At 44.6% G+C, this 18,531-nt stretch overlaps 3 long non-coding RNA genes across 4 annotated transcripts; 1 reads left to right on the forward strand and 2 right to left on the reverse strand.

The window, feature by feature from the left end:
• The first annotated feature begins 10,603 nt into the window (after positions 1-10,603).
• On the forward strand, positions 10,604-14,806 carry LOC127300417 (uncharacterized). The gene is made up of 3 exons (XR_007851227.2): positions 10,604-11,120; positions 14,296-14,387; positions 14,482-14,806. It is a non-coding gene; the product is annotated as an uncharacterized lncRNA (long non-coding RNA).
• On the reverse strand, positions 13,567-14,319 carry LOC127300413 (uncharacterized). The gene is made up of 3 exons (XR_011745179.1): positions 14,183-14,319; positions 13,999-14,094; positions 13,567-13,914 (listed from the first exon to the last, which is right to left on the reverse strand). It is a non-coding gene; the product is annotated as an uncharacterized lncRNA (long non-coding RNA).
• Positions 14,807-15,084: 278 nt separating the features above from the next.
• On the reverse strand, positions 15,085-18,274 carry LOC127300415 (uncharacterized). 2 transcript variants are annotated; one of them, XR_007851224.2, is made up of 3 exons: positions 18,129-18,274; positions 15,526-16,950; positions 15,085-15,438 (listed from the first exon to the last, which is right to left on the reverse strand). It is a non-coding gene; the product is annotated as an uncharacterized lncRNA (long non-coding RNA). The 2 variants fall into 2 exon arrangements; XR_007851225.2 differs by having other exon boundaries at positions 15,526-16,968; positions 18,129-18,245.
• Between the last annotated feature and the right edge of the window lie 257 nt (positions 18,275-18,531).

Below are 18,531 nucleotides of genomic sequence, written 5' to 3' on the forward strand. Positions count from 1 at the left end.
AGGAGCGGCCGGCAGGTGGGCCGAGCTGGAGCATGAAGCCCACCGGCGCAGAGGCCGGATCGACCGGGGCCTCCACCGGCGGCCGTAGGAAACCGGTGCTCGGGCCGGACAATCCCGCTGTGCCCACCGGAGATTGCCCGGATGGCAATGGTGCCCGGGCCGGTCAACGACCGGGTGGGCCGGCGCCAGGCCCGGCTGGCCGGCAGGCCGACCGGCTGCCCCTTCCTATTTTTTTCTTTTTCTTTTTATCTTTTTCCTTTTTTTTCTTTTCTTTTAATAACAAATGCTCCCGAACTCCGAATCGCATGAAACCAATTTTGTTTGGAAGATAACAACGAATGCTATCTTATAGAAAGTGAAAACCCAAGAATCTGTAGGAGGGGATTTTATCATGAATATAAAAGGTAGAACCTTATATCATGAATAACCGGTAAAATCACCCAACCTCGAAAACGCAATAGAAGATGCATGTGAACTCCGTTTTCGATGAACTTGGGCTTGTTGTAAAGCTAGCAACAAGCTCAAGAACCTCACACCGAGAAATACCAAGAAGCAATAAGAATATGCAACGCATGCAAGGATTGAGCTCCCTAAGACGATGTGATCAAGTTACCCAACCGAAAGCCCCTCTTAATAGTGCGGCTATCTATCCTATAATCCGGTCTCCCATCAACCACCTCGAGACCGGTAAAAGGAAAGCCTATCAAGGTCATACCTTTGCCTTGCGCATCCCATCACTTGATCATTGTTGCTTCGTGTATACTCACAAATGCTCCCCCATACACTATGATGGGAAAGCTTCATTGATGCACATCTTCACATGTCCATTATCACCAAATGGACGGCAAGCTTCAAGCATGTGATCCACTCAAGATGCTCATCTTGAACTTGCCCAACTCAACCTTGTATCTTCTCATACTCACTTGAGATAGAGCATGGCTAATATTGGGTTCCATATAAGAACACCATCTTCATTTCTTCTTCTTGATCATATCACATATGTATCTTCAAATCGATGATCTTGATGCCAATACACAAGGTATATCTTTATTTTCATGGCATCCATACTTGAATCCAACACATGGAGAACAAGTAGAACCTATGGAATATTCCTTCATATAAACTCAATGAAAACATTAGTCCATAGGGGTTGTCATTAATTACCAAAACCACACATAGGGGCAATATACCCTTACAATTACATTACGCACCATACTTAATGAAATTGTCTGTTGTTTGCAACTTAATACTGGAAGGGGTTCGGATGATAACCTGAAGGTGGACTTTTTAGGCATAGATGCATGCTGGATAGCGGTCTATGTACTTTGTCGTAATGCCCAATTAAATCTCACTATATTTATCATGTCATGTATGTGCATTGTTATGCCCTCTCTATTTGTCAATTGCCCGACTGTAATTTGTTCACCCAACATGCTTTTATCTTATGGGAGAGACACCTCTAGTGAACTGTGGACCCCGGTCCTATTCTTTACATCGCATACAATCTACTGCAATACTTGTTTTACTGTTTTCTGCAAACAATCATCTTCCACACAATACGGTTAATCATTTGTTACAGCAAGCCGGTGAGATTGACAACCTCACTGTTTCGTTGGGGCAAAGTACTTTGGTTGTGTTGTGCAGGTTCCACGTTGGCACTGGAATCCCTGGTGTTGCGCCGCACTACATCCCGCCGCCATCAACCTTCAACGTGCTTCTTGGCTCCTCCTGGTTCGATAAACCTTGGTTTCTTTCTGAGGGAAAACGTGCTGCTGTGCGCATCATACCTTCCTCTTGGGGTTCCCAACGAACGTGTGAGTTACACGCCATCAGGAGGTCAGTAAGTGGAGGAGGTAGCTAGCATAGAACGAGACGGTTTGGTGGTGCTTATCGAGTACCCAGTCCTGATTTCCATAGTAAAAGTTCTTAGGTTGTTACCTTAATTGGTTGCACTTGGGCCCACAAATTGTTCCCTTCTTAAAGTCTTTTTTGAAGGTTCCTCTAGTTCCATCTTCAGAGTGAAAATCCATGATATGTCTTTCAAGTTGGATAAGGCAACAAAGATGTGGTGTGTCGTTCCATTTCCTGATGCGTTACTACCGATGAACCTCTTTCGTAGTTTATGCGTTGCCAAGATGGGTGGGCTGTGTTGTTACATGTATGCCAACGATCATTTCAGCGTGGCCATGATTTTTTCCTTTTCTTTTATATTTTGGCTCTTTGTGTCGATGTCTTCACAATGCTAAAAAATCATGTTAATGTATATTGATAATAACATATGCCCTTTTTACAAAATTAATTAAATGATTTTAACGATTAAATATGTAATACGGATTCACAAGGAAGGATATGCCAACTGATATACCAAAAGTGATAGCTACTTAACAAACTTTCTTTGGAGGAACAAACTTTCTACACAATGCTGAAAAATTATGTTAATATATATCGATAATAATATATTCCTTTTGTACAAAATTAATTAAGTGATTTTAGCGGTTAAATATGTAATACAGATTCACATGGCAGGATATGCCAAGTGATATACCAAAAGTGATAGTTACTTAACAAACTTTCTTTGGGGGAACAAAGTGAGGAAATTGCCCATTGGGACTTTTATTAAATGTATAATAGGAGTTAATACATAATGCACACATAAATGGGTTAACACAAAATGAATTACTAATTTAAGTAATTTGATTGTTTAGTAAATATCCCAAAGTTGATGCATACTCCATCAGTCAATGAGTGAACGTTTACGTTTTGTCCTTCAAATCAAACTATTTTATGTTTGATCAACTTCACATAAAAAATAGCAATATTTCTGAGATGATTTTAGTACACGTTTCAATAGTAAGAGCTAGTGATTTTATTGTTTTATTTTTTTAAACGGGGCAAAAGCTTTGCCTATCCATTCATTAAGAAGAAGGTTTGCCCGGTTAATGAACGGAAACCCGGGCTAAAACCAGTACAACCGGTGACATAGGCATCCCCAATGGGCATGCCGAAGAAGGTACCCGGGGTTTACTGAAGGCCCACGACCCGAAGTTTATGAAGCCTGGAAGCCCAGTTATGTAGTTTGGAAATATAGAGTTGTATTAGGAATAATGATTTGTAATTGTTACGGATGAACTCAAAGAGTCTCCCGGACTTTGTAAACTTGTGTATCACGAAACCCTCGACTCCGCCTCCTATATAAAGGGGAGTCGAGGGACAAAGAGAGGATCGATTTCGTTGTCAACATAACCCTAGTTTTTAGCAGTCGAGTACTTTTCTGGCTGAACCTTCGAGATCTACTTGCCCTTTACTTCCCTGAAAACCCTAGTCTACAATCTGTAGGCATTGACAAGTTAATCCCTTGTCAACCGGGACCAAGCCCCACACGAACACCCAAACAACCGAAACTCCAAACAGAAGATCAGCCAACCTCCCATCAAAACTGAAGAGTAGACGCCGTGCCTGCTATAGGAGGAGCAGACACAGGACGCTCCGACGTTGATGCAGAATCTGACACCCAGATGCGCCAACATGACGTCGACTGCCAGCATCAAGAGCAACCTCGTCGTCCTCACGACACGAGGTCGGAAAACTCAACATCGCGAAAGACTCCACACTCAACACCTCGACGAGCACCATAGCTCGGGGCCGCCACCCCGACATCCAACTAGCTGCCACGCACCGTCGCCACATTCCAGGGCCGCCGCCCGACGTCCACCGCCTGCACGCGAGCCAAAACGCTGCACGGCCCAGAAGATCGCAACCCAAGTTGCACAAAAGCCTCTGCCCGTAGACCACGGCCGTCACGACAAATCTGGGGTCGCCACCTCGACATCCAAGCAAAGGCAGCCCAAAGTTGCATCTGCTCGGGCCGGCAGACCTCGCCACCCTCGTGGCACCAGGTGGCCACCCACCCTCTGACGAGCAGCAACCCCACCTCCATGGGTCACAACTGCAAAGCGATCCGGGGCCGCCGCCCCGGCATGCAAGAACAACCTCGAGGCCGCCACCTCGACATCCACTACACTCGCTCACGAGACAAACTAACTTGTCAACACACAAGGCAGAGGTACCGAGTCTCCAAGGTGATGCCCCCAAGGAGGGAACGATGTATCCGCAGCTGTCGCCCGCTTTACCAGAAACAAAGCAGGGTTTTCACCCGGAGAACTCGTGGAAATGGTGTGGCAGATAGATAAATGGCGCTCCACAACGGAGCCTCCAAGGAGGGGAACGACGTCCTAAGACGCCATCGTCACCGACACAACCGAGGTCAATGCTAGGCTTTCACCCGGAACAAACCAACGAGCATCGTCACCACCGCTTCCAGCGAGCCGACCACCACCACCGGCAGCCGACGAACCACCACAACCAAGTTGAACCTCGTGTGACAAGCAGTTTGCCAACACCAACAACCAACCTGCCCAACGCCGCAGATAGCAACCGTACGTCACCTCACATTGTCGAGCCACCATCCAGGAGAAGCGCCCCTTGAGCAGAACCAAATCTGATTTGCAAGTCGCGCCCACCACCTGTAGCGCCGCCGCGCCACCATCCTCTCTGTGGCCACGTCAACCACGGAGCTGCAGACAACATCCGGAACCGCCGCTCCTCGACCGGCCTGCGACACGCGATGACCCCACCGGAACCGCCCGCTCCAACAGATCTTGGGCACGGCCTCGATCTGCGGCTCCGCGCAACCTTCGCGCCGAGCAGCTGGTGGCCCAGCACCTCAGCCTCCACCACGTCTCCGGGCCGCCGCCCCGGCCTGCCTGCGCCGGCGAGCCGCCATCCTCACCCCAGCTGAGTCCGACGGCGGCCGACGCCACGAGAGAGAGAGAGAAGGAGGACCTCCTCCGAGACCATTTGGCAGCAGGGGGCCCGCCACCACTACCGTGCAGCAGTCGGCAGCAGCGGTGGCAGGGGAGCGCCGGGGAGAGGGTGGGTGTGGCGGCGGCGATGCGCGCCCCCGGTGCCGCATGGGGAGCGACACGGGAGGTCATGTTGGTTTTGGATTTTTTTTACCAATTTTGTGTTATAATTTGTAAATGTTCTCACTTTTTCTATGAGATTGATTAAACTTTTCAAAAAGAAGGATAACAACTAAACGTACAGTTATATTCTCATATGGAGTGAGCATGCATGTTCTTCTAGCCCTGTGATCAACCCTAAGTCCGTAACCATAGCTGGATGGGATGCCCTGGTCGATGATTTTCTTATTTGGCACAATCCTAATGCACAGTAGGAGCAAAAGGCCAACATAGGAAATGGCGGGAACTAAAGAATATGGATTTCCTTGAAAAAAAAAGATTCTTCAGTCAAAGTAGCCAATCAATCATGGGAACGAGAACATCAACATCCAATACAGTAGTTTCCTCTCAAGGAAAAAAAAACAGAGCTGTTTTTATTGTATTGTTAACTTTGAAAAGTGCCTTTGGCTCCCGAGCTGACCCCGTTATATATAAAAATGAGAATATCATATTTATGTGTTTTAAAAAATAAAAATAGATCCAGACATAATCAATGATGTAACCTAGAAGCATGCAAAAATTCAATGCGATTTTTCTTGTATTGTGTGCTACACAGAAATGTCAAAATCTGATAAAATTTAGAAATTTACAAATATGCATACTCAGATCCACGCGTTCGTCAGTTTTGTGTAGGTCAGAATACAATGAAATTTGGAATTAATATTTTACATGCTTGTAAAAAAAACATAAGAGCTACATCCGGATTTTTTTTTAAAAAAACTTATAGATGTGATTTTCGAATTTTTTGAAACAGCGAGATCGCTGCTGATCGGGAGGCAAAAATCTCCGCTCGTTATCACTCATGTTTTTCTTTTTGAACGGCATTATTACCCATGTGAATTGGTCCGCGCACACACAGAGTGGTCAGTCGTTGAAAGCTATGATTGTCCCTGGTTTGCCGTCTTTGGCTACAGCCGCGTGACTCACTGCTCTGGATTCGTTTCGATGATCTCCTCTCTGCAGGTGGCAATGGGCGAGATGATAACCTGCGTGCTTGGTTAGGTGGCACGTACTGGAACTTGCGAGGAAACGGCAGGATGACCCACGAGTTGCATGTGCGCGTTCTAAATCAGCTCTCTGGTCACACATCCAGGTCCAGCGGCACATGGCCTTCTTCTGTTCGCGGGCCGTGTCCTCGTCTCCTCGACCGATTCTACCAGCTAGGTCATTCGTAGTACGGAGTAATATTTTCTTCAGCTATATATTTCGTCTGCAAAAAGTCACGACTTCATATAAACTCAGCACAAATTATGGTTGCCGCCAATTCACACAGCATATTTGAACACATATGATCAAGGATAAACCCAATCCTTGTTGTGAGGTTTTATATTAGGTGTGATGTGTCCCACGTACGTCTGGTAGCAGCTTTGACTGGGACATGATTTCTGACTTTGCTCATACTTGAATTGGGCAGCGACCAATAGTAAAAGTTAAGAGGAGTCTGACCGCACGTTTTCCTTGAAAATCATGTAATTTTGGAAGTGGTGTTATTCAAATATTTAAGTACGAACATTTGTATGTATTGACTAGCAGGCGCATGTATTTTTACTTTTTGAGCGACGGAGGTGCATGCATATTTGTGAAGATATATAGAATCAATCAATATTCTTAGGCGAATTTAAGTTGAAAGATTTATGTTCAGTGGTCAAACATCATCCTGGACCAGAGAAACTACGAGACTTAATAGGGATGTTATATCACAAATAAATTGTTGGTTCGATGAATGTAACCAAATTGCCATTTTGTACGGAAGATAGCACACAAAAGCTAGTAATTGAGAGTAACTCTACACATCATCCCCAATATTGAGCCAAGAAGTATAGCTATTGAGGTATGATATGGCCGAATGTGGATGAGTTGCCGGATGATGGTGTCGGATGTGGAAACAAGCAAAATACTTACTGGGGAGCAATTGTATAGATATATCTGATATGGTTGTTCGCGTCCTTCTGTGGTTATGTTTCTAATTAGGGTTAAGTGTACTTGTGGTTCCTTAAGTCTTGCGAAAGTCTAATTTTGGTCCATCAACTCTGCTTTGATGTAAATCTGCCCTCAAACTCTTAATTAAGTCCAATTTGATCCCTAACATCGGTTTAATGATGGTTGATCGGTTTTGATTCTCCTTTTCTAGCATCATGGACATAATTGGCTGGTTTTAATCTACCAGTGACCATAAGTGGCCGATTTTGCCTTTCTCGCCCGGCTTATCCACCCTAGTAGTGTGAGGCCCTGTCGCTAGGTGTTGGGAAAGAGTTAGGGTTACTACGACAAATGAATAACTATCATGATCTCACCAGCGAACGTTCCAAAAGCTAATTCCATAAAGAGACGCTCCTACGTGGACTAAACATGTCCAAATCTGTCCACAGTGGTAAAAAAAGAGAGTCAAAAACCGGTCAATCATCGTTAAACCGCTACCAAGGACCAAAATTGGACTTAATCAAGAGGTTGAGGACATGTTTAGACTAAAATAAAGTTAAGGGATCAAAGTTAGACTTTTGCAATACATGAGGGACCAAAAGTGCACTTAACCCTTCTAATTATACCGATGGTTGTACTGCCCACAAAAAAAAGGAATGGTCAACAGGACGGGGAAGTGATTTCGCCCCCCCCCCCCCCCCCCGCGTGAATAGTAAAGCTATTTAATTTGTTTAGTTTTAATAATTTATTTTGTTTATTACTTATGTGCTTGTCTCTATTATGTGCATGCAAAGTTTGGTATAAAAAACATATTTCTGCCATGGGAAAAAACAATCATCTAAGAAGCATTTTTTGAAGAATCAACTTTATTTTTTAACACGTTCATAGTACTTGATTTTTCATTTAAGTTTAGCTGGAACAGAGACACATACATGTGTAAACATGTTCAAAAGAATGACATTAATAATATGTTGGGTACCACTTTGAATTATATTGGTCAGCACACATGCATATAGTGGTTTTTCGTTCAATATATTATACCAGAGGAAAAAATGCTTAAAGTCTTTGATGATGATCATCGCTGCTCGCTAGTTCAACATGCATACAAGGTTAGGATACGTTGTTCCTATAGTGACATGTTGGATGTTTGCATGACCCCGGGGCAGGCGCAAGTCTCCTTCTCTTATCATGATTGCAAAAGAGAAAATGACACCATGGTCATAAAGCAGATGTGATTCATAGTGCCCAATTATATGTACTCACCTTTGTCTAGAATGTAATGAGTATTTTCGTTTGCTAAGACATGTGTTTTGACCAAAAAAAATATTAAAATATGTTTTGTGTGATATCTAAAATTGTAATCATGCTTGAGTACTTTTGGATATGAATCTCATTGAATAAAATTGTATATCATATAAATTACATGCTATAGATTGATAGCACTAATTTTCTTGCTGTATTTCTACGTCTTATATCATGGGACGGAGAGGGCACTACAAACATTCGGTCCCGCATATGACTTCGCACGATAAGCAATATATATATGCACATCGAGTGTTAAATTTGCAACATCATTAATTGGCATACCCATGCAATGTTGCTGCCGACACAGCTTATTGATTTTGCAAAGTTTTTCCAGAAAAATGTTGGAGGTTTGTTCAAAATTTATGGAGGTTCATCGTAAATTTGCTAAATGTCGGTCCAATTATTATGAAATTTCATCCATTTGTTATTGAAATCTTCTCTGCTTGTTGAAAGCTTCATACATGAATTGCTGAAAACTCGTCACCTACGGGACTTCATAGCTCATCCACATATCTTGAAAAAAGTATGACAAATTTTGTTTCAAGCTTATCAGAATTATGTGTGAGAATATAGCTAGAAGAAGGGGGGCCATGAACGGTTCGGCCTTGCCGGCAAGGAGAGAGCTAGCGTCCCACAGCTTTGGAGCCACCAGAAAGTAACCACTGGCCTGGTTCTTCCTCCGTGGGTACCCGCCAAATAGCAACCCCAAAATTTGACTGTGTGGGTCTTATAATCAGGACTGATCCAAAGGGGCGCTAGATATGGAGATAATTTCCACGAACCGAAGTTCAAATAGACCATTACCAGATTTTACGCACGGATGGTCTACAACTCTTCAGTGTTAGGCCGAACAATCGGCCTACTGTTAAGTGTCTGTCAACCCAGGATTCGAAAGGGCAAAGCAGTGACTAGACAATGACGAATTGCACTAGCTAGGACGGGGAATATCAGGCACACACGCGACAATTGCTAGCTTTCGCCGCGTCACCAGCAGCGGTGAAGGTTTGACGCACCTGGACCGCGACAGCCCGGCCGGCCGGTTACGGAGGGCAGAGGAGGTCGAGAATCGTGTGCCCTATGTGCTTGTCATTCTTTATATTTCTCTGGGTGGAGATCAGTCGAATCGATCCAATGATCATGTGCTTGTTATTGTTTTATGATAAGTAATCGGAGGTGCTCAATGCTGCCGTATGCATGAATGCATGTGCTTATGTAAAGTGGGAGATGATAGAGGAGACTTTTAGGGCCAGCATCTAGGTTTTATCCTAATGGTAGTGGAGTTCCAAAGCTAGATCAAACGCGATAGAACCAGCCAGTTGTTGCGCGTCGTGGTAGTGGCTCCAGTGCTTGGGATTTTTCTGGTTTCACTTTCTGAAGATCATATATATGGCTGTCTGTCAAAATTCTTTATAAGGACTTGCTCCCTCGGTTTCGAAATAATTGAATTTCTAGGATTGTCCTGAGTTAAACTAGTTTAAGTTTGACTAAGTTTATAAAACATCAATTGTGTAGATTCATCATTAGTCATAAAATATATTTCCGTACTATATATATTCGACGTTGAGGATATTAAAAAAATCTATAAAATTGGCCATACTTGGAGAAGTTTTTTTTTGCGGGTAATACTTGGAGAAATTTTGACTTGCGACAAACCTAACACGGTGAATTGGTGCATGAGAGGCGAAGGTAGAACGGCGGACATCCCTGCATATGTATGTCCTTAGTTTATTGGTTCCTTGAAAAAGTTCATACTGATCTTTGCCTCTCCGCCGTTCTACCTTTGCCTCTCATGCACCAATTTGGCTCTTATGCATCAATTGTCAAATAAATGAGTTGGTTTCATAACATGGAATAAATTTTATTTGAAAATTGGTGAGCGGAGCCTTTATAAGAGTGGCTTTTGTGCCTGTGGCATGATCTGGAATATGGGGTGTGTGCTTCTGACAGGTTACACATATACTACATTCCCTAAAGAAAAGGAAATTTAGTATGTAAAGTAGATCACTAGATCTGATTCCAAAGATAAGGGAAAAGAAAGAGCAAGCCCTTCTATATTTGCATATCATACAAGTTTTAGGGTGATTGGCATTTTTAATAACCGTTCATCTGCCCCGATCTAACGGTGATAATTAGACGGAACCAAATTGACGGAACCGGAACCGCGGGACCGGAACCAAAATTTGTGGGACCGGAACCTCAAATATAATTTACCAATATTATAAAAAACAAACGTCCGTTTGAATGGCCGAAGCATCTGATTAGTGTACACAAATCTTAAAGCAATATATGTTCACGTATCTTATTTATCTCTTCCTAGACCAAAGTCAGTCCACCGAATCACTCATCTCTCCCACTCATCTCTCCTACTCTCTCACTCCCAAATCCACGCAGGAGGGGAGGACCAGGCGCCGGCTGGCCTGTCCCGGTGATCCCCACGAGGCCGCGACGGAGGGGACGGGACGGCGGCCATCCGTCGGAGGGGAGAGGAAGCCGACGGACCGGCCTGTCCCGGAGATCCCCGCGACGGAGGGGAAGCTCGGTCGGGGTGGCGGAGGGGCGGCGGAGGAGGGGAGGAGCAGCGGCGGTGATGTTCGTCGAGGCCGGAGAGAGGAGGTGCGGCGGCTGCGGCGTCTAGGAGAAGCGGTGGCGGGGCTCGATCGGGGCGGCGGAGGAGACGGCGGGAAGCGCTCGGTCGGGGCGGCGGAGGAGGGGAGAAGCAGCGGCGGTGATTTTCGTCGAGGCCGGAGAGGGGAGGAGCGGCGGCTGCGGCGTCTGGGAGAAGCGGTGGCGCCGGCGGCGGGTGGCTGTGGGCCGACGGGAACTAGGGGAGGAAGGAGTGGGCGGCGGCCGCGCCGGCGCAACTTCACATGTCCGGTAAGTTTGTCCTCCTCCTCTAATGCCATTGAGTAATGTGGATTTCATCATTGCAAAGCTAAATAACAACAAATTGTGTCACTGTTGCTGCCAATTTTATGAGATGAACTCGTGAGACGCCTGACTGCAACTCCTAGTTTAGAGAAGGATTGTCCTGATGTCTAAATCCAGACAGTATCATCAATCGACACATTTCATTGTATTTGTCAAGTATGTTAGTGTTGATCACTTGCGATAGCTTTTTGAGACGAAAATAGGAGGATTCTTTTTTTTAGCTGCTGTTGCCGCTATTTTATTTGTACAGCTGAAGGTGGTGTATATGAACTACACATGTTTACAGTATGTAAGAGGGCAGGTGCATGTGGTTGATCTGAGGTAATGTATAGCAGCAGATAGCTTACTATGCTTACCACATTACTGATAAACAGACAAATCATAAGCCCGTATGGTGAAACAATAACAATGCCTTGTAATGAAGTTGGAACCTGTACATTTGGCGCTTGTGAATTGTGATATGTAGGAGCTGCACCTTGCAGCTCCCTGATCATCTTCTCCCTCACAATCTCTCAATCTCACTTGTATCTGACAAACACACACACGCATACACCAAGGAGGAGCACACAAAGGCTTTGCCCAGACTACCTCCCTTGGTACAACCGTGGCTACATCTTTTCTCTTCTTCTCATTTGCAAACTCGAATGATTACATTGGCTTAAATAGCCACACACGCTGACACAGCCACTCACCCATTAACTACATGCTCCACTAATGACTCCACTAACTAGCCACACGTTTAGCACTTGCAGACCGATCCTCACGGCTCACGCAACGGTCACACAGCTCGGCTATCTTGATCCATGCATGTAGCCTGCCACTAACTAAACACATGACTCTTGACTAAGTAAACTAGCAATGCATCATGCACTTATCTCCTGGCTTGCCGATCCACTCACGCGCACACACTAACTCTTTGTGCTGTTGTTCCGGCCGCTACGCCACGTTGCCAAGCATGCAATTACCTAGCACTTAGCTGACTACTATTGCCACTCTAAGACATCAATGTCATGAATCACAAATAAACATGATCTAAACACTACTCTTAGCACTAATAACAAGATTGGTTCCAACAATCACCTCCGCAATCTTGTTATTGCGTATTCCTCTCTTGAAACCAATGGACGCTGATGCCGTTGGTGCAGCACGAGACGGCCACCAGTGCCATCTTGCCACACCGATTGTCGTTGTGGCCGCTGGCCTCAATGAGAGACACACCTCCTACACCTTCACCGCGAGCGTGCCGCTGTGACATGCTCGCTGCCGCATGTTCGCCGCCGGTGCCACAACTCGCCGGCGACTCGCCTCCATCTTCACCACCGGTGGCGCAGCTCGCCGGTGACTCACCTCCATGTTCTCCACCGGTGCCGCAACTTGCCGGTGTCTCTCCTCCATGTTGTCGGCGATGACGCACTTTGTCGACGACTCGGACATGGACGATGAACTCCTCATGGCAATGGCCTCCACGCCATGGCCAGCACCTCCTTGCCGCCGGTGGCGCAACTTACCGGGCAGCACACCTTCCTCCATCGGCCGCGACGCAGCTCGACGATGATGAAGACCCCGACCTCGACGAGCGAGGCTCTGATACCAAATGTAGGAGCTGCACCTTGCAGCTCCTGATCATCTTCTCCCTCACAATCTCTCAATCTCACTTGTATCTGACAAACACACACACGCATACACCAAGGAGGAGCACACAAAGGCTTTGCCCAGACTACCTCCCTTGGTACAACCGTGGCTACATCTTTTCTCTTCTTCTCATTTGCAAACTCGAATGATTACATTGGCTTAAATAGCCACACACGCTGACACAGCCACTCACCCATTAACTACATGCTCCACTAATGACTCCACTAACTAGCCACACGTTTAGCACTTGCAGACCGATCCTCACGGCTCACGCAACGGTCACACAGCTCGGCTATCTTGATCCATGCATGTAGCCTGCCACTAACTAAACACATGACTCTTGACTAAGTAAACTAGCAATGCATCATGCACTTATCTCCTGGCTTGCCGATCCACTCACGCGCACACACTAACTCTTTGTGCTGTTGTTCCGGCCGCTACGCCACGTTGCCAAGCATGCAATTACCTAGCACTTAGCTGACTACTATTGCCACTCTAAGACATCAATGTCATGAATCACAAATAAACATGATCTAAACACTACTCTTAGCACTAATAACAAGATTGGTTCCAACATGATATAGTCAACCTTTTTTTAGGATAACTGGGGAACTAATCTTGCTAATAATATGAGCACATTCGAGCAACTTGAAACTTATCGGAAGCCTAAAAATAATAGCTGACGGTCACAAGGATTTTGTAACCTATAACAGAACAGTTGCTTAGAAGTAGTAGCGTACAAATAATAAGTGAAAAACAACTGAAAATTGAAAAAAATGCTAATAAGATCATTCATCTCATTTAGAGACCACATCAAACTTCATGGTGTTGTGTACGGGCTGGTCTTTGTTTTTGATGGTTTGCGTATGCGTTTGCCGTCGGCAAGTCCAGCGGGAGTCTCGGTGGCAATTTCTTGTTCGACCGTATCAGTAGGAGTGTTAGTCTTTACTTTTCTCGGACGGCCACGTTTGCGCTTGGGTCTAGGAGGGCTGGTTTCCATGACGACGTCTTCCTTGGGTTTCTCGGAAACATTAGGATTGCTGATTTCCCTGATGTCGTCTTCCGCATCTTTAGGATCCTGTGCAATGCTGGCAGTATAGTTCTCTTTCTGTACAGCAGAAAGCGGTGTGTCAGTTGCATTCATGAAAAGTAGGAAATATGTGACATGAAACGTTGGCTGTGTAGCACTAACCGTTATAGGTTTCTTGTAGGATTCTTTTCGAAGCGGGTTGCAATCTGAACGCAGCAGCCTTGAGCATATTTTGAAGCTAAAAATATCTATCAGCGCCTAAATTCGATACCGACGTAGATGTTAGCATAGCCTTGAAGGCATAGAAAATTAATGGGTGCAAATGAAATAGGTTTTTCACACTGACCTGCGTGAAATAATCCGTCATTTCATTTCCGTCCCATGACAACATGTATTTCAACGTGTACGCCCCACAGGAGTGGCTGCAATGTAAAGTAAAATTTTGGTAATCTTGTGCAGGTGAGTAATAACTTAGCAAGCATCACATACCCATCCTTCTTTCGAGGTTAAATCATCATTTTCGAGGTGATGGTTACGATGAGAGTGACGAGGTAGGGTATATTGCCAATCTTGAACGTGTTGTATCATTTTTTTGCATGCATTATTTTTAAATTAACTTTAATACTTTACTATGCTTTTCGCCAGGATGGTGATGATGGGTCGAATGATGAAGCCCCTTTTGGTGCCTGCCTAGATGTTGGTCAGAGTGGGAAGGACGAAGATAGATCATCGCTATGACCGAATATTATGTGTGCTTTTCATTTAAAATGATGAAGCCCCTTTTGGGTTGAATTATAGTGTCCGAAAGTCTTTTTGGCTTTCAGTTAGGTGCCACTTTGGCCGTTAGAAGAGCAAATTTGCTCCTCTAAAGGTTTTTTTGCCTTTGGGTTACAGTCTTACAGATGCTCTTATTTGAAGACTCGAATAGTCAATTTATTTTGCATGAAATAGTCAATTTATTTTGCATGAATGAGCAGAGTACTACACTTGTGAAGTCTAGAAACAAATGCATGAATGAGTTACGTCTTGTTGGGCTTACTGAATGATGAGTAAAATGCAGTTATCAACCTGTATACAGTTACTAGTATATCAGTAATAAACCAGATTGCAGCGCTTCCGTTTCTACAGAAACATGCGGCTAAAAAGACGAAAGAACCGCAAATAGGCCGTTTTGAGACTGCCCGAGGAAATGAAGCAAACCATCACGATAAACAGGTACTTCAGCCAAACATGAACAAGACCACTCAATTTCAGCAAAATAGTACTAGATGCAGCAAGTCTTGTCAGACATGGTTGATACAGCAAACATTCTAATGGTGCAAAAGAGCAGGTTTTTGCTTGTGGCCGGATTGAACAAGAAAACGATAATCCAGCAAGCATTTATCAACACCAGAAACCTCTAAAGTGCTTAATTAAACAGTGTCAAAGTAGCGACCACAACAGTACGCGTACTAGAAGATTGCTATCGAAATCCAAGACCATCGGTTTCTGTTACACCCCAAGAACAGCTGGCGCATCAGACAAGTGTCTGGATTCAGCTTACTGTCCTTCTCCAGATTCTTTCGGAGCTGGGGCTTCCTTGATCTCATCACCACCATCTTCCTGCAAGAGTTGGAAAGAGTAAGTTCGACATGAGAACCATGAAGATGGAGGTAAGGAAAACTGTGAAGCAGATAAAGCTCGACTTACATTGGTGTCGGATGTCCATAGAGTCAAGTTGTCACGCAGAAGCTGCATGATCAAAGTGCTGTCCTTGTAGGATTCTTCACCCAGGCTGTCCAGCTCTGATATAGCCTCATCAAAGGCCTGCGACACAAAGGAAAGTACATTTGAGCAAATTCATAAATCACAAGTATATCAAAAGTGGAAGTAATAGAATGTACTAAGTTGCAAATGGCAAGTATAATTAACACAATACTGCATCAGTTACCCTCATGTATGCAGTGATACTAGCAAGTAAGGATCAATGGGTAAAATACAAATCAACAGTTCTCACATATCTCCTTTTTTAGTTCTCACTTCAGTTAAATGTAGGTAGCATAACACAGATCAAGAGGAATTATTTACGGGCCATGTGAAATTCAATCAACATAGTACACCTGAGAAACCACTACAAGATGATTGAGTTCAGATAATATTACTGCAGACATAGGGACACGTCAATTCAGTCAAATAAAATTGGCGTTGAAGCAGACTGCGCAAAGTATTAATTTACGATTTGTCAGATACACATACACAATCCATGATAAATGGCAATATGTAGTGCATCTTCAGATTATGCAGTTCATTAAGTTCTCAGATATGAAATAAATGCAAGTTTCCTAGCAAAGTATATGCTTCCAAGACGAAGACAAATTGAAGTAATTAGGGAGTTTTACACAAGCAGAATGAGTGTTCCCCACAAGCCTAGATGCTGAAAGTGGATTTGGTTTCCTGCAACTTCATTTTCCAAGGAAAATAGAGTCACAATTGCCGACATGGCCATTAATCTATGCTCAAACACGAAAAAAGAAGTGCTCCACGTAGTGCTAGTATCTGAGTATTCAAATTCAGATTCGGAGAACGAAAATTGTGTCGAGGGACAGTTGGACACATAAATGAAAAATGTCCCAATCACTTTCAGCAGTCGTCACCTTTTTTCGAAGACATTGGTCCATCCACAATATATGATTAGGGATTAGCTTACTAACTCAGAGCAACCAGAACAATATTCTGCCGCTCAGCTTTGGCCTGTCTAGGTTTCAGTTTCAAATCAGGTCTCAGATACTGCAGTTAGGATGGACGTTTTAAAATGGAAGCAGACCTCTAAACAAAAAAATGGACCAATTTGGCTTTACACCCAACACGAGTGATATTCCGTGGCCTCCTCTTCATATCTCCTCTCTTCCTCTTCATGTGCTTCTCTTCACGATAACCTTCACGACTACATAAAAATTTCCTCAAAATTATCTCCTTGTTGGCTTCATCCCACTCAACGTAGCTTCTCCGCACGCTAAATCCTTTCTCAAGAGCATAACTATTGTAGAAATTGAATCCGTCTTCCTCGCTAACAAACGTCTTGATAACGATCTCATGGTACTCTTTACAATCCCCGCTCATATCAGCCATATCTTCCTGCATATCACATACAAACTAACAATTCATATTTTTAATCACGGTACAAGTATAAAGCAGAAAAGATTGAGGAGAATATTATACATGAATCATTAACGATTTAAAAAAGATTGTATGTACAACTAGTCCTTACCTGATTATATACTACGATATAGAATGGTTAAGTTCATAGCTATAATGGTACAAGTCAAACAAAGCATCCGAGGCCAAGTATTTGGTAATGGTTTTCCCTTCGTATAAATCCTCTTCAGTTATTGGTTTCTAATTTTCTTTTTTGCCCAGACCTTAAAGGTATATCTTGAGGAATCGAACAGAGAAATTTATGTTTTTAGGTTTTACAATAAAATATGTTGTTATTTGGTTCAAACCAATTATAAAACAAGTATATACTATCAGTTGTTTGGATTGTTCATTCTTCCAGGACAGACATAGGTGGAGTCACCGGTCAGGCAGTGCATCCAACTGAATGCCTACATTTGGCCCAAATTTCTTGATATGGCAGCATTGAAAAGTACTCTTCATTAGTAATCTACTAATCTTGAATTCCTAAGCCTGATATCTACTTTGCATCCTTCCTGCAGGCATGTGAGTTTATTAAAGAAAATATGCATGTTTTGTCCTTGAGAAAAAAAGGATTGAATTACTGCTTCTATCCTCATTGTGTACCTAACCGTAGTGATCTTCCCGTTGCAAAATTAAAAGGAAACAAGTTTAAAAGTCCATCTACAAGAACAACACATGTACTTGACCGAACAAAGTGCAAACTCTGAATAAGATCGTCACTGAATAATGTATGCATTCAGGTTCTCTCATGATTACCATAGATATTTTGTTTCGTTAGTGAATTGCTGAATAATGCAGCGCGTAGAAGAGCTCTTTAAACAAAGGCTGATTAAACTTGGTTTGAACGCGCTGTGCCCTGACATATTTGTTGTGCTCTGACATATTTGTTGTACACAACTGAAGATGCCTAGAGCCACTTGAACATTTTTTCTACTTGTGTTGCAAGTTTGAAATGACCTATGGACAAGAACATATCTGGTGTGAAATGATGAGCCCACAGAGAAGTGTCTCGGTGATAAACCCTTATGTAATGAAATAGTTTTTCAATTTTTATTGCTTCAACACCGTCGGGCGTAGAAGATGGGATTTGCTTACTTTAGTAAAGTGCTGCATACCTGAAGGCAGGCGGGCCGACGGGCGGCGAGTCGCGGCGGCGACGGAGAGGTCGGGACCGTGAGTCCCCGCGACGGGCCGACGGGGCGGCGACTCGCGACGGGGGAGGGGCGGCGGCTTCGGCTGCGGGGCGTCCGTCGGCGGGCGTCGGCTGCGGGCGGCGGCGTCTGCGGGCGGCGGCTGCGTGGCGGCGACTGCGGGGCGGCGGCGTCTGCGGGCGGCGGCTGCGTGGCGGCGGCGTTGGCTGCGGGCGGCGGCTGCGTGGCGGCGGCGTTGGCTGCGGGGCGGCGGCTGCGTGGCGGTGGCGTCGGTGGGGCAGCGGCTGCGTAGCGGCGGCGGCGGGCGCTCGTGGTTTTCTACCGAGATGTGCTCATCTCACAATCCTCCGATTTGATTCAGATTTTT

The sequence above is a fragment of the Lolium perenne genome, chromosome 5 (assembly GCF_019359855.2).
Source record: "Lolium perenne isolate Kyuss_39 chromosome 5, Kyuss_2.0, whole genome shotgun sequence".
Taxonomy (NCBI): Eukaryota; Viridiplantae; Streptophyta; class Magnoliopsida; order Poales; family Poaceae; genus Lolium; species Lolium perenne.